The sequence below is a fragment of the Rhinolophus sinicus genome, linkage group LG05 (genome assembly GCF_036562045.2).
Source record: "Rhinolophus sinicus isolate RSC01 linkage group LG05, ASM3656204v1, whole genome shotgun sequence".
Lineage (NCBI taxonomy): Eukaryota > Metazoa > Chordata > Mammalia > Chiroptera > Rhinolophidae > Rhinolophus > Rhinolophus sinicus.
Window position 1 is genome coordinate 86,667,079 of NC_133755.1, and position 26,955 is coordinate 86,694,033.

The 26,955-nt window shown below is 41.9% G+C and overlaps 1 protein-coding gene across 1 annotated transcript in view; it reads left to right on the forward strand.

Moving 5' to 3' along the window:
• Nucleotides 1-1,665: 1,665 nt before the first annotated feature.
• BTBD9 (BTB domain containing 9) overlaps nt 1,666-26,955 on the forward strand; it is a 389,548-nt gene continuing 364,258 nt past the window's right edge. Inside the window, exon 1 of the mRNA XM_074332880.1 lies at nt 1,666-2,112. The gene's annotated coding sequence lies outside the window, so the exon portion shown is untranslated. The remainder of the gene's footprint in view (nt 2,113-26,955) is intronic.

A 26,955-nucleotide genomic window follows, 5' to 3' on the forward strand; every position in this document is an offset into this window, starting at 1 on the left:
ATATTTATTCAGATCATAACAAAATAACTTAGAAGGAATGTTAAATCATCATCATAGGCTTAGCACAACTCCCCTGGTTTGTTTTGTTTCATCACCATCGAAACTATCATCTTTACTCTTTCTTGACTGTCCCAGTTTCCTATTGTTGTAACAAATTACCACAGACTTAGTGGCTTAAAACAACACAAATTCATTACTTAAGGTTCTGGAGATCTGAAATCCTAAGTCAAGTCATTTGGCAGGGTAGCATTCTTTCAGGGGGCTCCAGGGGAAATACTGTTTACTGGCCTTTTCCAGCTCTTACATACTTTGGATCCACCTTAAAATGTACAGATTTTTAAACTCTCTCTTTCTGATGTCGGCTTCCATCGTCATTATCTCCTTCTCTGACTCTCCTACCTCCAGCCCAGGCGGATAATCCAAGATAATTCCCCCATCTCAAGATCCTTAAGTTAGTCACATCTAAAGTCCCTTTTACCATGTAAGCTTAATATATTCACAGGTTCTAGAAGATGAGAACAGCAACGTCTTTGTGGGGGGGCATTATTCTGCATACTACAACTGAGAAAGTTGGTATTAGATATTACCTGAGGACCAAGAACTTCCCAATGCCAAACTCTGGAATTAAATAGGTTTATGAATTTTGTAGCCCCGGACCAGACACCCTCAATACCACCCACAGGCCCTGCTCCTGGAGAAGCAAGAAGAACACCAGAACAGTTCTGTGAACGAAGCTTTCTTTCAAGAGAAAAAGAGAGGGATGGGGACACGTTCTTTTAAATTCACCGACCATAAAGTCAGTGCTCCAGGGAGGAGTGAGCTGGGGGCAGTGCAGCACAAACCAGGAATATTATATTCATGGATGTTACTCCATATGGAAGGAGGGAGACATCACGACTGGAGAATAAGTGTTTCCCCAATAAACACATCCATATTTGAACTCATCATCGTATCTGATCATCCTCCCAGATCATCACCAGCACTTTGTAGTAACTTAGATCAGAAACTTGTGGATAACCCGAAGACTCACTTTTCTTCGCATCTTGCTGAATTTTTCCACCACCCACCCCAGCACCCATACTAGAAACTTGGCCAACTTATTTGGCCCCTACTCAGTGCTGTCAATTCTACCACCTTAACAGCGCTCACATCTGTCCCTTCTACAGCCCTGCTCTCCCTGCCCATTTTCACGTCCATACATTTACTCATGAGCTCCCTTTGCCTGCAACTGTATCTTTTCCAGTTACTCTCTCTAACTCCCACACTCCGGTCCCCCACTTGGCCAAGCGTCAAGCAGAATTGATTATCCCCCATCAGCCAGGATCAGACTTGAACCTGGCTTTCTGACTCCAAACTCCATGCTCTTAACTGCTCTTGCTGCACTGTCTTCTCTTTTGAAGCTAACAAAGCACCTTGGCATGCATTCTTTCCTTTTAGCCTCACAACTCTCCAGCGTAGGTTCAATGGGTATTCTTATCCCTATTTACTCGGCCCATCACCCCCAGCTCCTGAGTCAACGAGTCCCTCAGCAGTCTTCCATAGAAGCGCGCAGTCACCGCCTTCCGGCTTTACTCCCGTGAGAGCCTCACTGCACTTCGCAGAACTACCGATGGGGTCCGCGCCCGTCTGGACCAGGCCAGAGCTCTCTCCACCGCAGGCGTCCTGTCACTTCGAGGCGGCGATCAAGGCGGGGACTGTCCCATTCGCATGACGAAATCCGTGACGCCATATAGTGACGTACGGTGACGTGACTTACCCGGAGCCAGGTGCCGGCAGGGCAGCCACACCCTGGGGACCCCGGCTCCGGAGGGCAGCGGGTAGGGCGGGCGGGGAAAAGCCGCCAAACCCGCCTGAGGCGACCCCGGGGCCCTAAACCCTGGCATCCCGCCCGCCCCGCGGCCGATGTTCGGTTGCTAAGTGACGCCAGCGCGCTGAGGCGCGTGCGCGGCCACGGCGGTGTGCGTGAGAGCGGGCGCGCGCCGCGGCAGCGGCGGCGACGGCGAGGACGGCGGAGACGGCCGCGGCCGAGGGGGCGGTGGCTACGAGGGGTGTGCGGAGCCGGCGGAGGAGGCCTCTGTGTCGGCGGTTAGGTCGCCGAGGAACATCGTCGGGGTGAGTAGCCGGGGCCTCGCGGGGGAGCTGGGGCCTGGCCGCACCTGCTGCGCGGGCCCGGGGCGCGGGGCCGCGCGCCCCCACCGCCCTCGCGCGCACCGCTCCACGCCCCTCCGCTGCTTCCTCCCGGGACGGGGGCTGACGAGGGTCAGTTCCTGGACGCGGGCGCTCCGGGAAGCGGCAGTGACGGCCGGAGAAGACTGTCTCGTTGTGAAAGGTGTAGTCGGAAGTGGGTGCCTGCAGGCTCGGGTGGCTCCGCCAGGCTCCCCAGCCCAGTCGAGTCGGAGAAGCCCGGGTTCCTACGGCAGCCTCGCCTCCTGCCTGAGACGTCGTTACTCAAGACCGAGAGGAGGAGGAGGACCCGGCGCTGCCGGGGCTGGGGCTCGGAGACTTAGGCGCTGCCGGGGCCTTCAGCGCCCCTGCTCGGGCGGGTGGGAGGAGCCGTTGTTGTGGAGGGAGTTGTGAATCAGTGTCTGCGCGCCGCGCGGACACACCCCTGACCGGGGGAGGCTTCCGTCGGGAGAGCGGGCGGCCCACCTGTTGCCGGGACTTGCCAACTTCACGTTATGTGCACGTGCTGAGGCGCCCCTGGAACTTTGTCGGCCGGGGCGTTTCGTCACGTTGTTGCTACAGATTGTGAGGCAAGGGGCGGGTGTCCATGTTCAGGGCTTACTTCCTCGTAGATGCAAATCAGCTGTTGTGTTTCCCAGCCCCGTGTGGTGCTTCTGTCATTAGAAGGGCCCAGGCGGTGTGGAGGCAGTGTTACTGCTTTATTAAAAGTAGCTCAGGCTTGCTATTACTTGGTAGAAAATACAGATTGTGTTCAACGTGCGGGCTGGAAAATGTGGATGGTTGGTCCAGCCTGAGTGTAAAGGCGCAGCGACCCTTGAGCCCAGTGCTCCCCTCTCAGATGTGTGCGGGTGGTAGTTACCATCCTGGGAGAAAGTAGAATTGGAGGTAGGGAGGAGGGTCAGTCTTTTCCGACTGTTGATTAAGGCAGTGCCTGGAACTGGGGGAAAGATAGACTAAGGCAGATCGACTATTCTGAAATTTTATCATGAGTTGTGCAAGAAATTACTTCAGCATTAAAATTCTGTGATTCAGTGTCTTAGTTGAGAAGCGGTAAAGCACGTTGCCTGAGGTTCTTACATCTTGGAACCACTAATAACCTCACTCTGGAACACTTAGAGTACTGGAGATTCAGTGTCTCTTGCTCTCTGGAGTATAATAGCTTTTAGGACAGGAATCACACCTGTTGTCATCATGGTGATACGTCCAGTGCTTACAAAAGATCTTAGGCAGAGTAGGCAAGCAGTAGATGTTAGTTATATGTCACACTTATATGTCACACTGTGTACGTGGTGCACCATTGTGTAGCAAGCATTTAGTTCAGATACATGCCCAGTGTTGTGCTACACGTGGGAGGAGGATTGTGGGATCACAAATGACGTAGAAGACCTGGTTTTTTCCCTTCAGGAGCAAACAGCATAGCTAAGAAAATAAAGCATATATAAGACTGTTTATGACACCAAATGAGGTCGTATGTAAACAAGTGCTATGTGAGCTGCTCCACTTTAAGTGCAGTAGAAATTTAGAAAAGATAAGACTTGTGGTGGGTGGGCTGAGTTAGTGAACACTCAGAAGAGGTTTGATTTGAGCTGGTCTTTGAAAGAAGGATAAAATTTGAATTTGTGTTGAGAAGAGATTAGAAATGTGTTGAGAAAATAGTGTGAGTTTGGCCATTGGGGTATATACTGCGGAGACTCATTGTCTGGTGAGTGGAGCGGAAGGTGTCTGATAGGGGAATATTGGAGCGGTAAGGTTTAGCAGGTCAGGAGAGAGAGTTTTCAGAGTGAGCAGGCTTATCAGCATGCCACTGATAACAAGATAGAGCCTGCTTGCTGGGTGGCATGGAGTTGTGCTACTCAGGGTGGAGTCTTACACAAGAACGCGTGTCGTCCTTACTTAAAATGAAAGGCTGTTACAGATGAACCAACATCAGGTGGTTGTGTACTTGTGATTTCTGTTACTAATTTGAAAAAATGCCTCACGAATGTGCGTGTCATCTCGTGTGTTTAGTCAGCAGCGCATGTCCCCATTTCTAAAATCTACCTGATGTGCTTGGGCCATTGCGCTGGAAATTTACTGAAGTGATGTACCCAAAGCAATTACCCAGCCACTCTCAGTGACACAGTTTTGCTGGGATTATCTCTAATAGTGGCCTGTGGGGTTTGCAGTTACTGCTCATACTGTAAGAATACAAATCATGATAGCTGGGAATGTGGACTAGTTGAAGAAGGATACTAATAATATTGACAAAAGTGTGTGAGGTAATTAAAGGTGCTGCTGCTAAATATTGAAACTTTGCTCTTTATAATATCTTTGCTTATGTGAAAATTCTTTTGAGTGGTATGTATGCCTGAGGTTGAATTGTTAACCTAAGATGTGTCAAGTTGCAGCACCAAATGTTGCATTATTTAACGACTCAGCAAATATTTATTGGGTGCTGGCTGTGGTAAGCACTGTGTTGAGTGCTGGGAAGACAGAGAATAAGACACACTATCCCCTGTGAGATGCTAAGTGTTGGTCAGAGGAGGCAAATCACTAACCATATGTTATGATAAGCGTTAATCACTTTTGGAATGAAAAAAATGCTGAAGGGGTAGATAATCATTTTGGCTGGGGAAAAATAGGTAAGAGTCAGGGAAGAGTCAGGGAAAACTTTACCAAGAAGAGGCTGGAACTTATCCCTGAAGGTTGAGTAGAATTTTGCCACATGTAAAAGGGGAAACAGTAGTTCCAGGCAAGGGGAGGGAGCATTAGCGAGTTGCCAAACACTGAATGGGGCTTTGGAAAACCTGGAGCTGTTTCTTGTAGGCTTGTTGTGTGGAAGAAGTGATGACACAGGAAAGGTGTGGTTGGAGCCAAATTATGAGGGGTCTTTCATTCCATTTTGAAAAGCCTGGGCTCTCCTTCCACCCCCACCCCCTGTAGGCCCTGGAGAGCCTTGGGAGGTAGAATAATCAGATCAGGAAGTTAAGTGGCATTTTACATACAGATTGCATTAGAGTGGCGAGTTCTGCAGACCAGTTAGGATGTAGGTGAGAGTTCATGGAGCCTGGAGGACACTGGGAATGGATGGATTGTTAGAGATATTTTAGATAGTGAATCTCTAAATGCTATGACCAACTAGAGGTGAGAGTGAGAAGTCCAAGAAGACTTATCCAGCTTGAGTAACTGGTGATTATGAGGACATTAAATTAGAAAACACAGGAGGAAGAATAGATTTGCAATGGAGAGAAGAAGAAATGATGGCGGTTAATTTTGAGGTCCCTGTTTGTAGTTTGTAGAGATCCACTAGGTAGTTGGAAATTCTAGTCCAGAGACAGTTTAGGAATAAGTGTAATTGAAGTGACAGCCTCCAAGGCTATGGCAGTAGTACCGTTTTAGGAGTTAGGATGGTGGGTAACGCCGCGGACTTGGGCGTCGGCGTAAAGCCGAGGTGAGATCCTCGTGACATCACTTCACTTATTGGTTGGGTTTGGTGACCTTGGGCCAGTTATTTATCACCTCTCTGCCTAAATTTCTTCTGAAGTGAGCGGTTATTAATAGTGTAAAGAATTGTTGTGGAGATTAAGTAAGAAAGCCTGAGCACAATGGTTAGCGCCATGTCGAGCTTAGAAATACTTAGTAAGTGACGGTGTTTGTTGGCAGTAGTGGTGATCGTCACAGTTGGAGAGGTAACAGAAGAAGCTGTAACTACACAGAAATGTGGAGAGTGAGAACTGGAAGGGAAAAGGAAGGGAACTTTTGGGAATGAACACTTAAGATCAGTGTGAGGTGGTTCTTGTACTTGAGCACACAGAAATACCTAGAGGCCTGGGTAAACGGTTTTCTGGGCCCCACCCCTATCGTTTCTGATTCAGGGGGTCTGAGTGGGGCTGGAGAACGTGCGTTTTGAGCAAGTTCTCAGACGCTGCTGATGCTGCTATCTCTAGGACCAGACTCGGAGAACTGCTGACTTAGACTAGGGGTGGAAGAAGAGAAAGCAACTGAGAGGCTGGGTACCAACGGGGCCGGGTCGATGGAGCAGCAGGAGAGCGTTTAGAAGAGGACAGGACGGCAGAGCCTGCAGACGCTCGGATGCACGGGCTGCTTCCCAAGTCCATACCTAGACCTACCTCATCCTTACTTCTGTCTTCTCCAGAATTTGGCATCCTGCTTGGTACATAGCATTGTTTCACTGAACCTTTGAAGTTTCTTAGTACTGTTTTGTGCATGATTGCACGTACGTCACCCCGATTTCATTCATCGTGTCTCTGCTGAGTCACAGAGAAGGCACTGTTTCTAATTTTATACACATGTGTGTGTGCTCAGTAAGTACAGACAATTTCTAACAAATAGCTGATGCACAGCTGGGTGCTTTGAAGGTGTGTTAGATGCCCTCCCCCCACCACTTTTTAATGTCAGAGTGCAGTTTGCAAAATAATTGTCAACAGCAAGTATCAAGATTATAATCTGTGTCTTATTAAGTACTTTGCAGTTTGATAGGAAGACAAATAATATACTCCCTGTACTGGGGAAGTTTACAATAGGATGGGCAAAGTGGGCAGAACCCAAAGGAAATAAAAGCAGGAGATATGATCACAAATGTAGATGGAGAGCAACCTGAATATAAGCACTTATTCCTTATTTGCGAATATACTTTGGGTCTCACATGTGTCATATATTGAGGATTTTGGCATATAGCACAGTCAAATTCATTCAGCCTTATGTATGTAAGGAGCCATGGAAACATACAGAGATGAGCAGAAATTCTAGTCAATCAAAGAATGTATAATTTGGTACAGGAGGAAAAAACGTCCACAATACTGCGTAGACTATGATACGTGCTGTGTAAATGTTGCTCACAGAGTAGGTTCTCCAGTGATTGTTGAGTGCCCAAGTGTTCAGTTGTGATCTCACCTCATAAGCTACTGCAGTGTTCCAGAAATGGAACATGTCATATACCCACATTAATCTCCTGGACAGCGTTTTGCATCTTTGTGTAATACAAATAAAATATCCTGGCAGTGTGTGCGTTTCTTTTCTTGGTTTGGGAAATGTACTTACAGGCCCCAGTGCCGATTTTCCGGTGCAGACATGCTGTATTTGTCCCAGGTTTTTTAATTGACTGACAAGAGACTTTACATAAATGTTGAGATGTCCTGCTTCTCTATGTATAGGTGCAAAGTCTTCTAGAGGCGGAACTTACTTTTCCATGCTAATGACTTTCAAGTAAATTCCGAACTCCTTTCTAATCACTTAGTGAAAAATATTTTCTTCTCACCCCAAGCAGTGTGTACTTGAGATTTACTGTATTTTAAAACAACCATAAGAATTGTACACCTGAAAACTATGTAATTTTACTAACAATTGTCACCCCAATAAATTTTAAAAATAAATTTAAAAAAAACAACAACCATAAATTCTTTGTTACATGAAATCCTATCGTCAGCTGAAATTGTCTCTGTTGTAGCACATGCTATAATTTTTCTGACTTGTGTGTGCACAGTATTTTCTGGAAATGCTCTAAAGAAAAGGTAGTGGTTTTTAAAATCTAAAGCAAGTTTTCATAATTACAAGGGTTTTTTTTTGTGATTTCTTGAAGTTTTGCATCCATTATCATGAGGTTTATTTCTAATGCAACTGAAATGCTTTCATTTTTATCCAATTTTATGTATATATTCTTGTATTTTTTTATTCACATTTATTTAATGGTTTCCATAATTAATCTTAAATAGAACCAAACATTTGTAGGTAAATTAATGTACTTTCCAAACTTTTGGATGAAACGTACTTGCCTAACCACTGTCTGAGGCCATGCATTGCATCTTCCATATAGGGTAATGACTTCGGGTTACATGGGTTTGATGAGTCTGTTAACTTACATTAAAGTCCTTTGGGAACTTTACAAGCTCTTCTTTTTGAATAAGGTCCTAAAGTAGATCCATTTTATTCCAAATCACACTCTTTACAAGATGTATACAGAACATAATTAGTCAGGGAAACGTTTCAGAACACATCACAGTTAGGTTTATATTCTGCAACTTTATATCTTTAGATGTTGACTATATTTTGACATCACCACCCCCATTTCAGAACACATCACAGTTAGGTTTATATTCTGCAACTTTATATCTTTAGATGTTGACTATATTTTGACGTCACCACCCCCACCCCCAACAGGTAGCAATTACCTGCTTACCTTTTTCTTGTAACCTTTAATTTTAACCTGCACAGAAAAGAATTCTCGTGTAACCTTCACCACATTCCTCCAGCATTCTCTCTCTTTATTTAAATGTTCATCCAATACAAAATAGGCAGTTTGGCCAAATGTTAACACTTTGCCACTTTTGTTTTATTCTTTTCTCTGTCTCTTTCCATATATATTGTTTCTCTTACTGTTGATAGTAAGTTGCAGATATAATGCCCTTGTAGCTAAATCCTTTCCTAAAAAAAAAAAAAGGAATATTCTTAGTAACCCCCTTCTAATCCTCACAAACCAGAAAATTACCATCAATGTAGTGCTATTAGGGCATCCACAGGCCTTGTCCCCAGTGGCTTATCCATGAAAACCCTTTCCAGCGACAGTGACAAAAACCCAGCCGCCACAGCAAAACGCTGCTCATGCAGTGACTTCAGTGGTTTTCCTTTGCTCTGCTTTCTCTTGACAGTTGCTCATCCTTGTCTGTGAGACAGTGACATGTTTGAAGAGGCTAGGCCAGGTTTTTTTCTTTTTTAATAGAATGTCTCTCATTTGACGTTTGCCTGGTGTTTCCTCATGATTAGAGCCACAGTAATGCATTTTGGCAGGAATGCCACAGATGTGATGTGGTTTTCTCTGTGTGTCATTTTATGAGGCCAGTGATGTTGACGAGTCTCATTACTGGTGATGTTAACTTAGATCATTTAGTGTAGACCGATTCCTCCTGGTTTCTCCGGGGTAAATGAACTGTTTTTCCTTTGTAAGTAGTGTGCCTTCTGGGGAAATACTTTGAGACATGTAAATATCTTTTACACGTTAACCTTTCATCCAGTACTTTTAGGGTCCATGGATGATTCTTTCCTGAATCAATTTGGCCAAATGAAAATTTTCTAGTTCTATCATTCCTTCTATATTTATTAGTTTACTTCCCCCAATTAATTAGTTAATACCACTATGAACTCGCAGATTCGTATGTTATCCAATGAGTTACAATTCTTTGTAAATATGTATAAATCATTTATTTTCTTTCCTCAAATTGTTCCATATTTAACCAATGGAAGCCCTTTCAAGCTGGCTTTTGTCTTTTTGATGTGTCCTCACTATTCTTTGAGCACTTGCTTATTTTTGGTACAACAGGATAGTTCAGGTTCATCTTGATTTTTCCCTGCCCCTGCCCCAGAATCGGGTCCAGAGAACCCTTACTGCAAAATTGTATCTAGAAATAGAAATCTCAGTGTTTGCACTCACGGCTATTGAGATATCATTGCTTCTAGGTCTTGTTAGCAGTCAGGGGGATGTAAAGTACAGCATAGGGAATATATAGTCAATAAATGGTAAAGCTATGTATGGTGTCAGGATGGTACTACATTCATCGGTGATCACTCCATAAGTTATATAAATGCCTTAACATTATTTTGTACACCTGAAACTAATGTAATATTGTATGTCAAGTGTAATTGTAAAATAAAAAATATATGTAAAAAAAGTTACATTATGTAACCCCTTCAGTGTGGTTATGTTATTCATTTGAAATACACTTTGGTTACTCTCTTTCCTCCTCATCTTTGTTGATTTTATTTGCTATGCTTTTTTTTTTTTAAAGAAAATTATTTAATTTATAGGGGTGACATTGGTTAGTAAAAATATATAGGTTTTAAGTGTACAGTTGTATAGTGCGTCATCTATATATCACATTGTGTGCTCAGCACCCAGAGTCAGTTCTCCTTCCATCACTTTACCCTCTTCTGCCATCCCCCATCACCCCCTTACCACTGGTAACCACTAAACAGTTGGCCTAGGGGAGATATAAAACTTAAAGCAACAATTGAGCAAGAGAAATAAAGAAACAAAATTCATAGACACTTACTGTCCTTTTTTTGAATATGTGAAAAGATTAACGTGGTTGGAAAAGTCAGAAGGCGTTCTCAGATGAGTGTCACCCATTCCTTTTGTTCCGTCTCCCAGTCTCCTCTTCCTCTCTCCTGCCCCATAGATAATCATTGTTTCTGCTTCCTGCGCTTCTTTTCTGCACAGATAACCACATGTATGTATATTTTAGTTTTTCATCTTCTTTCTTACACAAAAGGTGTGATGGGTATTCTTTTGCTTTTGCTTGTTACACATATATTCTGGAAACCACCCCACCTCGGTTCATAGAGATCTTCATTGTTTCATATTCGTGTGTGTGTTTTTTGTTGTTTTTTTCAATTTAAAGCTGCATAAAATCCCACTGTGAAGAGGTCACCTGTTTACTTTTATGGGGTTTCTTATATTTACACACTACTTTTAGAGCACTTTCCTCTTGTTGCCTCGTTCCACTCCTGCTTCCCTCTGTCTTCCCCATGTGAGGTTAGGTGCCTTTCTTAGGCTTCCTTCCTCACACTCTCCAAGCCGTAGATTAATTGATCAGATTAAATGTGCATTTCCTCGCCCTCAGTTCCTTGACCTAGTGAGTGGTCCATTATTCATCTAAGCCGCAAACCCGAGCGTCCTGAGCTCCCTCTCTCTCCCACCCTCATGTTCTTCTATCTGTTCATCATCCCTCATTTCCATTTTCTCTTCTCCATTCCTACTGCTTTTACCTTCATTGAACTCCTCTTACTTTCTCACCAGGATTATTGCATTAGAATCCTTAACTATAGAGCAGTGGTTCTAGGACAGCATTTGAGTCACCTGGGAATTTGTTCTACATGGAAATTCTGGGGCTTCACTCTGGACGCCCTGAATCAGGAGCTATGGGATGGGGCCCTGCAATCTATGTTTTAACCTCTGGGTGGTTCTGGTACGTCTAAAGTTGGAGAACCATGGACACAGAGTTTGTAATATTATAGAAGGAGCTTTTAGAGAAATTAGTGGATACCCACGTAGAGAAAGAAGTGAACAAGCTGAGAAAAGCAGGAAGAATTTAACCAAGCTGACCCGGCCACAGGGGGCCTCAGAAAAGGTGGAAAACTCCTGTGTTACCCTCCTGGTCTTCCTTTTCTGTCCTGTGGGGCCCATAGTTTAGGCCCAGGATTCTGAAACTCACATGCTTTCTTCTTCCTGCATCCAGCTTACATAGAGAACGTCTTTATATTTTTAAACTTTTGTTTCTGTTGTTCAGTTTAATACACATGAGAAAAGTCTATGGAACACAAATGTTCAGCCTAATTATTTTAAAGTAACATCCAATTTTTTGCCATTCAAGTTAAAACATAAAACACTGCCATTACCTAGAGAACCATCAGGGGCTCCTTCCCAATCACAGCCCCTCTCTTAAAAGTAACCACTCTCCCAACTTATATATTTAGTATTACTTCTCTACTTAAAAAAAAAAAAATTCATCCCCCTAATATACACTTTAAACACTTACAGCGTTTACTTTGCCTGTTTTTGAACTTTTTCTGCAGACATCACCTTATTTCATTGCAGTTCACTTTAGTATGCTTCACAAATGTTGCATTTTTCATAAATCGGAGGCAAAAGCCTCCATTTGCAAAAAGATTATGACTCGCTTTATTGCGAGACTCGCCTTATTGCAGCGCTCTGGAACTGAACCTGCAGTATCTCTGAGGTGTGTGTGTAAAAACAATCATACGTGTATATTCTTAAGGTGTTTGGTTTCTTTTTTTCTTTTTTAATTTTATTTTATTAAATTTATTGGGGTGACAATTGTTAGTAAAATTACATAGATTTCAGGTGTACAATTCTGTATTACATCATCTGTAAATCCCATTGTGTGTTCATCACCCAGAGTCAGTTCTCCTTCCATCACCATATATTCGATCCCCCTTACCCTCATCACCCACCCTCCACCCCCCGCCCCCCTTACCCTCTGGCAACCACTAAACTATTGTCTGTGTCTATGAGTTTCTGTTTCTCATTTGTTTGTCTTGTTCTTTTGTTGTTTTTGGTTTATATACCACATATCAGTGAAATCACATGGTTCTCTGCTTTTTCTGTCTGACTTGTTTCGCTCAGCATTACTCTCTCAAGATCCATCCATGTTGTCACAAATGTTCCTATATCATCTTTTCCTACTGCCGAATAGTATTCCATTGTGTATATATACCACAACTTCTTTATCCATTCATCTATCGAAGGACATTTTGGTTGTTTCCATGTCTTGGCCACCGTAAACAAAGCTGCAATGAACATGGAGCACACGTGTCTTTATCTCTAAATGTTTTCAGATTTTTTGGTAGATACCCAGGAGAGGGATTGCTGGGTCATATGGCAATTCTATTCGTAATTTTTTGAGGAACCTCCACACTGCCTTCCATAACGGCTGCACCAGTCTGCATTCCCACCAACAGTGTATGAGGGTTCCTTTTTCTCTACAGCCTCTCCAACATTTGTTACTATTTGTCTTGTTGATGATAGCCATTCTGACTGGGGTGAGGTGATATCTCATTGTGGTTTTGATTTGCATTTCTCTGATGATTAGTGATGTTGAGCATTTTTTCATATGTCTATTTGCCATTTGTATGTCCTCTTTGGAGAAATGTCTCTTCAAGTCCTCTGCCCATTTTTCAATTGGGTTGTTTGTTTTTTTGTTGTTGAGTTGCATGAGTTCCTTGTATATTCTGGATACTAGCCCTTATCGGAGGCACTGTTTGCAAAAATCTTCTCCCATTCAGTTGGTGGCCTCTTTATTTTGTCAATGGTTTCTTTTGCTGTGCAGAAGCTTTTAAGTTTCATATAGTCCCATTCGTTTATTTTAGCTTTTACTTCCATTGCCTTTGGAGTCAAGTTCATAAAATGCTCTTTGAACCCAAGGTCCATAAGTTTAGTACCTATGTTTTCTTCTATGCAGTTTATTGTGTCAGGTCTTATGCTTAAGTCTTTGATCCATTTTGAATTAACTTTGGTACATGGTGACAAATAGCAGTCCAGTTTCATTCTTTTGCACGTGGCTATCCAATTCTCCCAGCACCATTTATTGAAGAGGCTGTCTTTGCTCCATTGTATGTTTTAGCTTCTTTGTCAAAATTATCTGTCCATATTTATGTGGTTTTATTTCTGGGTTCTCAATTCTATTCCATTGGTCTATGTGTCTGTTTTTCTGCCAATACCATGCTGTTTTGATTATTGTAGCCCTGTAGTACAAGCCAAAGTCAGGAAGTGTGATACCTCCATTATTGTTCTTTTTCTTAAGATTGCTTTGGCTATTCGGGTCTTTTGTGGTTCCAAACAAATCTGATGAATTTTTTTCTATTTCTTTAAAATATGCCATTGGGATTTTGATGGGGATTGCATTGAATCTGTATATTGCTTTGGGTAATATGGCCATTTTACCTATGTTGATTCTTCCAGTCCATGAGCATGGAATCTCTTTCCATTTTTTTGTGTCTTCTTCAATTTCTTTCAAAAATGTCTTATAGTTTTCAGCATATAGGTCTTTCACATCCTTGGTTAAGTTTATTCCTAGGTATTTTATTCTTTTTGCTGCAATTGCAAAAGGAATTGTTTTTTGTATTTCTTTTTCTGAGATTTCATTGTCAGTATATAGGAAAGCAATGGACTTTTGTACGTTGATTTTGTAGCCGGCAACTTTACTGTATTCGTTGATTGTTCCTAATAGCTTTTTGGTGGAGTCTTTAGGGTTTTCTATATATAGCATCATGTCATCTGCAAAGAGTGATAATTTAACTTCTTCATTCCCAATTTGGATGCCTTTTATTTCTTTCTCTTGCCTGATTGCTCTGGCAAGGACTTCCAACACTATGTTGAAAAGCAGAGGTGATAGGGGACATCCCTGTCGTGTTCCTGAACGTAGATCAAAGGGCTTCAGTTTTTCTCCATTAATTATGAGATTAGCAGAGGGCTTGTCATATATGGCCTTTATTATGTTAAGGTATTTTCCTTCTATACCCATTTTATTAAGTGTTTTAATCATAAATGGATGTTGTATCTTGTCAAATGCTTTTTCTGCATCAATTGATATAATCATATGATTTTTGTCCTTTATTTTGTTTATGTGATGTATCACATTGATGGATTTGCGGATGTTGAACCATCCTTGTGCCCCGGGGATGAACCCCACTTGGTCCTGATGAATAATCTTTTTAATGCATTGTTGTATTCGATTTGCTAGAATTTTATTTAGGATTTGCATCGGTATTCATCAGAGATATTGGTCTGTAGTTTTCTTTTTTTGTGCTGTCCTTATCAGGTTTTGGTATCAGGGTAATGTTGGCCTCATAGAATGAGTTAGGGAGTACTGTCTCTTCTTCAATTTTTTGGAAGAGTTTGTGCAAGATTGGTATTAGATCCTCTTAGAAGGTTTGGTAGAATTCACTAGTGAAGCCATCTGGTCCCGGACTTTTGCTTTTGGGAAGGTTTTGGATGACTGATTCAATTTCGTTACTGGTGATCGGTCTGTTTAGATTTTCCAGTTCTTCATGGTTCAGCCTTGGAAGGCTATATGTTTCTAAGAACTTGTCCATTTCTTCTAGGTTGTTGAATTTGGTGGCATATAGTCCTTCATAGTATTCTTGGATGATCCTTTGTATTTCTGTGGTGTCCGTGATAACTTCCCCTTTTACGTTTCCGATTTTGTTAATCAGTGTCTTCTCTCTTTTTATCTTAGTAAGTCTAGCCAAGGGTTTGTCAATTTTGTTAATCTTTTCAAAGAACCAGCTCTTTGTCACATTAATTTTTTTCTATTGTCTTTTTGTTCTCTATTTCATTTAGTTCTGCTCTAATTTTTGTTATTTCCTTTCTTCTGCTGACCTTGGGTTTTACTTGTTCTTCTTTTTCTAGTTCTTTAAGGTGTAACATGAGGTTATTTATTTGGGAGTTTTCTTGTTTCTTGAGATAGGCCTGTAATGAGATAAATTTCCCTCTTAAAACTGCTTTTGCTGCATCCCAAAAATTTTGGTAGGATGTATTTTCATTGTCATTTGTTTCTATGTATCTTTTGATCTCTCCTCTAATTTCTTCTTTGACCCAGTCCTTCTTTAAAAGTATGTTGTTTAATCTCCATGTATTTGTGTTTTTTCCCGCTTTCTTTTTACAGTTGATATCCAATTTCAAAGCCTTGTGATCAGAGAATATGCATGGTATGATTTCAATCTTTTTAAATTTGTTGAGACTGATTTTATGTCTCAATATATGGTCTATCCTTGAGAATGTTCCATGTACACTAGAAAAGAATATATAGTCTGATGTTTTAGGATGAAGTGCTCTATAAATGTCAATTATGTGAATTTCATCTAATGTGTCATTTAGGGCTACTATTTCGTTATTTATTTTCTGTTTGGATGATCTATCCATAGCTGTCAATGATGTATTTAAGTCCCCTAGTATAATTGTGTTTTGGTCAATTTCTCCCTTTAGTTCTGTTAGTAGTTGCTTGGTGTATTTCGGTGCTCCCTGATTGGGGGCATAAATATTGATGACTGTTATGTCTTCTTGTTGTACAGTCCCTTCACCATTATGAAATGTCCATCTTTGTCTCTTGTTATCTTTTTCACCTTGAAGTCTGTTTCATCTGATATCATTATGGCTACACCTGATTTTCTCTGGGTACCATTTGCTTGGAGTGTCAATTTCCACCCTTTCACTTTGAGTCTATGCTTGTCCTTGTAGCTGAGATGTGTCTCTTGGAGACAGCATATGGTTGGGTTTAGTTTTTTGATCCAATCTGCTACTCTGTGCCTTTTTATTGGTGAGTTCAGTCCATTTACATTTAGGGTGATTATTGATATGTGAGGATTTCCTGTCATTCTATCTTTAGTTTTCTGGTAAGGCTGTGTCTCCATTGTTTCTTTGCCTTTTTGTTGTTGTCTATTATTTCTGTGTGGTGGTATTCTATGATGTTTCCCTCTGTTTCTTCTTTTATTTCAGTATATATTTCAATTCTGGATTTATTTTGAGTGGTTACCCTTAAGTTTATGTAAAAGAAAGTTTGATATTTAGAGTATTCCATTTTCTTCAACACGCTTACTTTCTCCATTCCCATATTCCGGTTCAGGCCTTTACTCTCCCCGTTTTTGAGTTTTGGTTGCCACAAATTGTCCCTGTTGATGGTGGTCGAATAGCCTCCTTTAGTATTTCTTGTAGTGCAGGTCGTGTATTAGAAAATTCCCTCAGCTTCTGTATGTCTGGAAAGGTCTTTATTCCTCCTTCATATCTAAAGGATATCTTTGCTGGATATATTATTCTTGGCTCATGATTTCTCTCTTTCAATAGTTTGAATATTTGGTGCCACTCCCTCCTGGCTTGTAGAGTTTCTGCTGAAAAATCTGATGATAATCTAATGGGCTTTCCTTTGTAAGTTACCGTCTTCTTTTCCCTGGCTGCCTTGAGGATTCTTTCTTTGTCGTTGATTTTAGACAGCTTCAATACAATGTGCCTTGGAGAAGGCCTGTTGGGATTGAGGTAACTAGGTGTTCTATTTGCTTCTTGGATTCGAGGGTCCAGTTCTGTCCACAAATTTGGGAAGTTCTCATCGACAATTTGTTTGAATATATTCTCTGTTCCCTTCTCTCTTTCTTCTCCTTCTGGTATGCCCATTATTCTTATATTGCTCTTTCTGATGGAGTCAGAAAGTTCTTGTAAGTTCTTTCATTTCTTTTAAGTCTCAAGTCTCTTTCTTTTTCCATCCGTGTCATTTCCAGGTTTCTATCTTCGATGTCACTGATTCTTTCCTCCATCTGGTCAACTCTACTACCTAAGCTGGTTATGTCATTCTTAATTTCTTCTATTGAGTTCTTAATCTCCAGAAATTCTATTTGGTTCTTTTTTAAGATTTCAATCTCTTTCGTGAAATGCTCATGCTGTTCTTTGATTGAGTTTCTGAGTTCATTTAACTGCCTATCTGTGTTTTCTTGTATCTCGTTGAGTTTTTTCAGAACTGCAATCTTGAATTCTCTGTCATTTAAGTCGCAAATTTCTGTATCTTTAAGTGCCTTCTCTGGAGATTTTTCACTTTCTTTCTGAGCTATCTTGTTGCCTTGGTTATTCATGGCGATTACTGGTTTACTATTTCTCTTCCTAGACATCTACAGGAGTGACTTCTGCAACAGGTTGACAGAAAGCAGTCTTTTGTTTGCCAGTATTTGTTGGTAGAATGTTTTATTATTTCTTCAACTGCAACTTATTTTTCTTCTCCCACACGGCAGTGCTATGTTTTCTCTGCACTATTCCAACTTCTCACACAATGGGGGGATTCCCTGGGAGACGGGCTTCTCCTCTGTTAATAGTTTGTCTAGGTCACAGGGCGCAGTGTCCTGGTGGGTATGCGGAGAGCTTTTGAAGTTTCAAAGCTCTTCCAGCTCCTGATTCAGAGCCCGTATGTTTCAGCAGTTCTGTTTACTCCTGCAGGGATCCACCCAGATAGGTGGGGTCAGGGGCGGGGTGAGATGTGAGAGGTGGCCCGGAGCAATGGCTGCGACCACCACCACAGCCGGTCCTGCTTCCACAGCCCTCTCCCCTTTGCTGGAACTAGTTGGGCTATGAATTTGTGTTTTCGGTCCACAGTTCTCAAAACAGCAAATTTTCTGTTGTTTTGATCTGACAGTTCTACTGTTTCACTTCTAGCACCGGGCAGGTGGGGGCGGGGCGAGCTCTGGGAGGGGAGGGAGGGGGCGGCTAGTCTCAGTGCCTAAGGCTCCGTTCTCTGCTCAGCAGTGCGGGCTTAAACCACCGTTTTCAGCCTTTTTCCCTCAGTCTTTTCTCCGAGGTCTCTGCCATGAGCGTTGGATTCAGCCGTGTTATATGCTGTCCCCTCAGCCCTGAGGAGCCCTGGTGGAGCCCTAGCAGTCCGAGTTCTTCCCTCACTCGCAGCTGCGGTAGTTCCGGGAAGCAGCGAGCTCGGCGCACTGAGCTGGGTCTGCGTCCTGCGCCCACACGGCTCCGTCTCCGGGCACTTCTCCCTTTCCTCCTCCCTCCACTCGCGCGAATCTCCCACCTGTAGGTGATTTCAGTTGGTAGTGGGCCTCTTCGTCGTGCCTGTCTGCTGTGCAGGGAGTCCTTTGTGGAGTTTTTGTTGTTCGATTCTTTGTAAATTCCAGGGGAGCTTTACAGAGGCTCACCTCACGCCGCCATTTTTCCGGAAGTCCCTGTTTCTTTAACTTAGTAGTACATTGTAGGTTTATCCATCTTGTTGAGTACAGCTGCTTTTGTCCAGTTTTACTTCTGTCTGGTATTCTACTTCATAACTATACAATTTATTCAATCTTTCTGTTGCTGATGGAGATTTTGGGAATTTCTAGGGTCTTTTGTGTTTTAGCTATTACATTCTTGTACTTACGTTTGAGTAGAATTGCTGAGCCATATGATATGCAGATCTTTAACTTTGGTAGATAGCATCAAACTTTTCTAGAGTGGCTAAATCAATTAAATATATGTTGTTTAATATATTTTTGAGCCTTTATATTAACACTGAGCTTCACTTGCATCAAGCCTACCGATCCTCACACTATGCGTTCAGTACCTTCCTCATTCCCAGAGATAGCGGGTAGCTTAATGAAGAAATCCCTTTGTAACACTTCAGCTAACATCAACTCATTACTATTTTTAAAAAATTGTTTTTTTTAAGGAGGTAATATTAGACTTTGTACAAAATTCAAAAATGGGATATACAGTGGAAAGTACGTCTTCCATTCATCCTTACCCTACAAATATTCAGTTCCTTCTTCTGGAAGCAGTCGCAGTTACCATTAATTCATTATTTTATTCAACAGCATCAGTTAGTAGCTTCCCAAGGGGAGTACTTCGAAGGTGACCGTAGTGATATTCAGCAATGAGGTATGTAGCAGTTTTTGTAGCGTGGATCCGTGAACTTAATTGTCAGACCTTGTATATATAGTCATTGAGGGGAGTGGTGGGGAGCTCTCACTCTTTGTAACTCCTCCTTCCATATAAGTAGTTGAATTTACATAAATTAAATTTGAGTGTAATGTAACAACTTTATGGTAAGAATTGACCTAATTCAGGTGGAATTAGGAGGGAGATTTCCAGGCAGATATCCTTTCATCCATTAAAGATGTGTTGACCTCATGTTGGGTGATGTTAAGTGCTGTGGGTACAAAGGAGAATCATTTCTGTTCCCTGCCCCTAAGAATTTATAATCTAGTGGGGGAGGTAGATTTAAACGTAGATGGTTGTAATATAGAGTAGTAAGTGCTAGGATAGAAATACAGAGGGTGCCAAAAAAATGTATACACATGTTAAGAAAAGAAAAAACGATTAAAATTGCAATAGTCAGTATATACCAATAACGAAAGATGAATACACAAGGCATCTGTATACATTTTTTTGGCACCCCCGGTATATCCAGAGGACTCTGAGCTTAGAATTTACATGCCTCAAATACTCAGCTATGAATGCTTCTGAGGAGACATCTTGATAAGCTCTGATGTGCAGAGAAGTTTTCCCGGTGAAGGCGACACTTCATTAGGCCTAAGGAATAAGGCCTTACCTGTACAGCAGGCGAAGGGAATGGGCATTTTTGGCAGAGAAATGGCGGTGCGTCAGGGTAAGTGGTTACTACGTTTGGTGTTACTGAAGCATAAAGTGAGGCACAGCGCATCTAGCTGAGAAAGAAGGCTAGAGTGGTAAGCGAGGGTCAATTCAAGGAGGGTGTATGTGCTTTGTCTGTGACTTGTATGTCATCCAGTGACTGTAATACCATCATTATGATTGTATTAGTACTAATATCACTAATAATGACCATTGGTTAGACACTGAGTAAATGCCCGAACTGTATTATGTGCTTTATAGCTATTATCTCATTTGATCCTCTGGGGCACTGACTAGTGAAAATATGGAGGTGCAGAGGAGTTGGGTAACTTGTTCAAGGCCACGTCTAACGGGTGCAGTGAGTGGATTCAAAGTGCATAGGTCTTCCTACTCCAGAGCCTTTTAGTCAGAGCTCCATTAGAGTTAAGGGGGGAGTGGCGTGGTTATATTTTAGATGGATTATTCTGTAAGCCGGATGGAGATGGAATCGAGGGGGAGAACATGGGAGGCAGGAAGATAGTTGGGAAGCTTTTGAAGTAGTCCAGGCGAGAGGTGATTGAAACCGGAAATGGAATAGAAGTTATTAGATAGGCGTAGAAGGGATGAATTAGAGGAATATTTAGGAGGTGGAATTAGAAGATGTAGTAATTGAATAGATCGGGTGGAGTCAGGGAGAGGAAGGAGTCAGGGGAGACTTACAGGTTTTTAGCGTGTTTACCCTGTAATGAGACTGCGTGTTAAAATGAAGGACACTGGAGGAAGAGACGCATTAAGGGAAGAGTGTTGACTTGAGGTGCTGGCAGGGCCCCACAGTGGAATCAGACAGCAGGCACATGAGTCTGAAATTCAGAAGGGAGCTCTGGCCACGAGATAGAGCTTTGGAAGTTCCTAGGTGGTAGCTGAAACCAGGAGGATAAGTAAACTCACCAGGAAGGCGTAGCCCTGGGAAACACACTCTTAAGGAGACAGTAGTGCAAAAAGAGACAGCAGTAAAAGGGAACCGGGAGAGGAGAGTGTCACAGAGGCTAAGGCAGTGGAGTCCAAGGAGACATGCTCAAGAGTGTCGCGTGCTCCCTCGTGGTCCAAGAAGGTGAGGATGGACACGCGCCTCCTGGGTATTCCAGTTATTACGTGGGAGGCACGAGGTGGAACACCTGGCTCTGAACTCTGCCTGGTCTCAATCTGAGGGAAGCTGGTTAGACTCAGTCCACCAAGTTGAAAATCTTTGAAAACTCGGGGGAGTGTCGACTGCATTCCTGAGAGTTGGGTTCCGCTGCTTCCTTTGTAGTGTCACAGTGAATCCTTCTGTTCCCAAATGGACTGTAATTTGCTGTAATTTGTTTTCGATGCAACAACACACGTATGTGCGAGAAAATCATCACCAAAGTGCATCGTGCTAAGTGGTATTTTGTGGAAAAAAATGATGGAAGAGATTGGTAGAAGAAACGGGGAAGGAAAATGATAGTTATGGAATGGCATTAAGTAGGAGGCCTTGTACTATGTCCTTTCATGTACTTTGTATATTTATCTCCTTGTTATAGCCACCCTGTTGGGGGTGGGGTTGTACCCAGTTTCTAAATAAGTAAATTGCGATTCTGCAGCCTTATCTTTCCTTATCCCAGCATCTGCCCCTGATGGCTGTGACTTTGGACTCAATTTCCTAATCTTTAAAAAGCTGTAGATATGATCTTTTAAGTTCTTTCCAGGTTTTGGGTTCTAGGAATCTGTGAATATTTACTAATAGTGTTGCTATTTGGCCATGAAAAACAAAAGCTATCCATGCAATCCTCCCCCTAGTGACTTGACTTAATAGTAACACTGTCAGGTTGTCCAGAATAAATAATTGATTTTGCCGTCACAAAGTGCGTACCTATTATATATGTGGGCTTAGAAAGCTACTGTAAAATAAATCAAGTAAATAGGCTTCGTGACAGGCTCTTCATCATTGCTGCTAGCCCTGGGCTCATGGGCCAATAGTTACCTGCAAGGTGCTGTGACGATTTTAAAGTGTGTAATAGGTTAAGTGCTAAGTAAGTACTTTTATTAATTTAGGAATTATTTTGGCATGTGGCTTTTAAAATTATTATATTATCATAAATCTTGATTAAGGCAACAAAACATATTTACTATGACCAGCTTCATAGCTGGGGTGAAATATTTTATAGTGTGTATAATGAGCCACTAGATGGTGATTCTCTGTTCACATCTGAAAAATGAAAGTTGGGAAATAAATTAGAAGCTTTAAATGTTTAATTGTGAAAATTAAATTGAAGGAACAGAATTATGTGTCCAGTGAGTGCGTAATTATTGAGGAGGAGGGGGGAAAGGAAGTCATGAGGCTTTCCAACCTGTTTAAGTCCATTTTGGAAAAGGTTAGGATAAAAATACAATGCTAATGTGACTTTCAAAGGCATGCTGTACAACAGTGATACATAAAGAAACAAAATTAGCAAATACTAGGTTCATACTAGGTTAAATACTCTCTCAATTTGGAGTCACTGTGTTCTAGATTCACTGATGCTGGCAAGCGGTTTCTCCATGAATTGGAGTCTCCTCTCAGAGGGCGTTTTGTAAATTTATAGGAGCTTTTTTGTTTTCTCACGTGCCTGAGACATAATTTTATTATTAATTATTTTCTATTGATTTCTTCCTTATAACCAGTGTATTTTTTTAAAAGCTTAGTAGGTTCTAAATGTATTTATTTCCGAATGATAGAGTTGGTAACAAGATGCTTGTTATAAAAAGTGGGCATTGGGTCAGATAAAGTTGATGGCCGTTGAATGAGTTTTCTGTTAACGTGGAACAACGTACGACTAACTCACAGCTTAAAACAACAGTCATGTAGTCCCTCAGTTTCTGTGCAGAAGGGCCAGGCAGAGCCGAGCTTCATTGTTTGCTCAGGGTCTCCCAAGGCAAAGGAGAGGGTTCATAATCACTTTTATCATTGGACAGATTCAGTGTGGATGCCGAGTGGACACCAGTTTGGAGCGGAAGCGGAGAGATCCGTTAGGCACTAAGTGATGGTCCCAGGAGATACGGGGTGGGGCGGACTAGAATGGTGGCAGGGAAACTGCCCAGAAGTCAATCGGTATCAGCTCATTTAGGAAGTCAGATCAGAAGACTTGCTGATGGATTAGGTTGGGATGTGAGGCTGAGGGACGTGTCATTCTGGTTCCATAATTGGATTCACTGGCAGGGGCACGTTGCTCGAGGACAGGATTTTAGTGAGAGAGGACGTAGGGAGGATGAAGTGAGTTTTGAAATACATTGGGAGGACCCAAGTGAAAATGGAAAGTATGTGTGGGAGACAGGTGTCTGGGATTCAGAGAAGATTCTGCTTACATGTGTATGGCCTTTTTGGTAAGTTTGAGGACTTAAATATGCCAGACACTGTGCTAGGATCTGGGACTGTAAAGACGAATAGGACGTTCATTCAGTATTTGTTGAATACCTACAGGTGCTGTGTCTTGGTTATTGCCCTGTGGGAGCTGCCTTCCCAACAAGACAAGTCAGGAACCAAATCCAGGACAGTATGACGGGCACTGAGAGAGGGGAACGGAAGCTGATTCCAGAGCATATGACAGGGGCACTGACCGAGATTGGCAGCATCAGTGAGGGCTCTTGCTGAAGGCCATGAAGCCTATTCTGAGCCTTGAAAAAGGAGACAGAATGAGGAGACGAGGGGATACAGGAAGTTGCAGTAGTGAAAGCCCTGGTCGTATGAGAAAAGGCAACGACATCTCAGAGAAGGAGTACTCTAAATCCCTGGCTTCCACCGTAGGCTGAACAAGTGGGAAGGCAGTGGATTGCTTACCTGGGAGGTTTCTATGGTGGTGAAGTTACTCTGATGAAGCGATTGTTGCTCTGCGACCCTTTTGGAAAGAGGAGAGAAGAACATTCATAGCTGGAAGGGACTTCAGAGAATAGAATTTTCTGCCATTTCTTCTCATTTACAAATGAGGCTGCCAGGAGGCAGCAGGAGAGCTGACTTGCTGATACCTTGGCAGCACATCCATGTCTCCCAGAGTCCCGGCTAAGGTTCTTTCCTCTGCGTCAGGTACCAGGAGCATCAGTACCCTCTCACTGCGTATCCCTACATCCTCTGACATCGTTCTATGGAAAGGGAATGTTCTGGAATACCCAGACGATGCCATTGAGTAGTGTTAGCCTCCATGTGGGCTGTGTGTTTGGGAGCTGATCCCAGCCTGGAGTGCGTGTTTTAGCTGTATGGCAGCAAACTAGGCCTGGTCCTTAATGGGTGGACTCCTTCAAATTCAAATAAAGTGCTCTCTCTGGGATGCCTGTATTTGTATCCTCTCTCCATTTCCCCACTTGTGTCTTTGTCCTTTGTTTTCAGCATGCAAATAGTAATATTACTATAGTAGTAGTAGTGATAGTAGTGGTTAATATTTATTGCACATTTATTATGTATCAGGTATCATAGTGATTGCTTTACCTCATTTAATTCTACCAACAGCCCTCTGAGGTAGCATTTAATTATTACCACATTTTACAGAAGAGAAAGTGGAGGTTTAGAAGGAGATTAAGTAATGTGTCTGCGGTTACACAGAAGTAAACTGTGGTGCTAAACTTCAAACTCAGACAGTGTGACTTTGGATGCTCTTTAATGCCTTTCCTACGTCAGTTTCTAAAGCAGTGCCGTCCAATAGAAATGTAATGTGAGCTACAAAATGCAAGCCATGTTTGTAATTTAAAATTTTGTAGCAGCCATGTTGAAGGAAAAAACCCAGGTAACATTCATTGAAAAAGATTTTGATTAAGTCCAGTATATCTAAAACATTATCATTTCAGCAGCTACTCAATATGAAAATATAAACGGGATATTTTACTAAGTCTTGAAATACAATGTGTTTTATAATTACAGCACATTTCAATTTGGACTAGCCACATTTTGGGTGCTCAATAACCAGATGTGGTGAGTGACTACCGTTTGGAGCAGTGCAGCTCCAAAGGGACAGGAAAGTGGATGAAAAGTTCTTCCCGTGTTCTACTGTAAGGGTGCCAGAGAGAACAATCCTACTGAAAATCTGCAGATGAGACCAACTGAAAGAGAAGAAGAGCAGTAATTCCTGGGTCTGACCCCAGTGAGGAGGGGGTGAGGTTGGAGAGGAAATTGTAGCGATCATTTGCTCCGTGGTCTCCTAGTTACAGGTGCTGCAGCTCAAGGAGAAGAGTATTAACATTTTGAGTTTGTATTTATGCGTAATGCTCATTACCTATTATTCTTCTCCCTGGAGCTAGGCTCATAGTAGGCCTTTGCCAATTGTTTGTGGAGTTGACTATTAGCTGAGAAGTAAATATCTCTAGAACTGAGCTATGTGACTTGTTTCCTTCATGAACTTCTGTTCTTAAACGTTTGCTTCTCGTGGGTCCTAACCCTTGTAAAGAGCAGCACAGGCTTATCCTAACAAACTAAATAACACAGAAATGTAGAAAGAATGGACAGACCTATCCTTTTTCTGTTCTAAACATGCAAACCTGTGCAGTGTCTGAAGCACATCAACAGGAGTTTTATATTTTTGTGATGGATAAATAGACTAGCTATTTTTCTGGAACAGGACTCCAGAAAAATAAGTAACAAATGGAGACAAGCAATCTGCCCAATGCAGAGTTCAAAGCAATATTCATAAGGATACTCAATGATCTCAGGGAGAACTTCAACAAAGGGATAGAAAAAATAACAATGGAGATAGGAAACATAAAGAACCAGTCAGAAATGAAGAGTACAATCACTGAAATGAATACATGGAGGGAATCTACAGTAGATTAGATGCAGCAGAGGACCAAATCAGTGATTTGGAAGATAAGGTAGTAGAAAACACCCAACAGATCAACAAAAAAGGAAAAAGAATCGAAAAAAAGGACAGTTTAAGGGGACTCTGACACATGAAGCGTACCAACATTTGCATCATAGGGGTACCAAAAGGAGAAGAGAGCAAGTAAGCAATTGAAAACTTATTTGAAGAAATAATGACTGAAAACATCCCTAATCTGTCAAAGGAAATAGACGTACATGCAAGTCCAGAAAGCACAGAGAGTCTCAAACAAGATGCATCCAAAGAGGCCCACACGAAGATACATCATAATTAAAATGTGAAAGGTTAAAGACAAAGAGAATCCTAAAAGCAGCAAGAGGAAAGCAGTTAGTTACCTACAAGGGACCTCCTATATGATAGTCAGCTGATTATTCAACAGAAATTTTGCAAGTCAGAAAGGACTGACACAAATATTCAAAGTGATTCAAGAAAGTACAACCAAGATTGCCTTACCAAGCAAAGCTGTTATTTAGAATCAAAGGACAGATAAAGAGCTTCCCAGAGAAGGATAAGCTAAAGGAGTTCATCACCACCAGACCGGAATTACAAGATATGTTGTTAAGAAAATATGTATGTTCTTGAAGAAGAAAGATAAAAAAAATATGAATAATAAAATGGCAATAACTACATACTTACCAGAAATTGCTTTCAGTGTAAATGGATTAAATACTCCAATGAAAACCTAGAGTGGTTGAATGAATAAGAAAACAAGACCCTTAGATACAAGGTTGGGCAATTAAGATCACGAACTCATCCTAGAAAAAATGCTACATACCTCATTGCCGAATGTCATATGGTCCCCTTCGAAGTACTCCCCTTGGGAAGCTATGAACCGATGCCAGCACCCAGTGCACCCTTCAAAGCAATTTTGGAACTCTTTTTCTGGAATGGCCATCAGAGCTGTCGTCGTATTACCCTTGATGTTCTGAATGTCATCAAAATGTCTTCCTTTCAATATTTCCCTTATCTTCGGGTAAAGAAAGAAGTCATTGGGGGTCAGATCAGGTGAGTAGGAAGGGTGTTCTAATACAGTCATTTGTTTACTGGCTAAAAACTCCCTCACAGACAGTGCCGTGTGAGCTGGTCCATTGTCGTGATGCAAGAGCCATGAATTGTTGACGAAATATTCAGGATGTTTTCCTTTTTCTTTTTCTTTTTTTTTTTTTTTTTTTTTTTTTTTTAAGATTTTATTGACAGAAGGGAACAGGACTTTATTGGGGAACAGTGTGTACTTCCAGGACTTTTTCCAGGTCAAGTTGTTGTCCTTTCAATCTTAGTTGTGGAGGGCGTAGCTCAGCTCCATATCCAGTT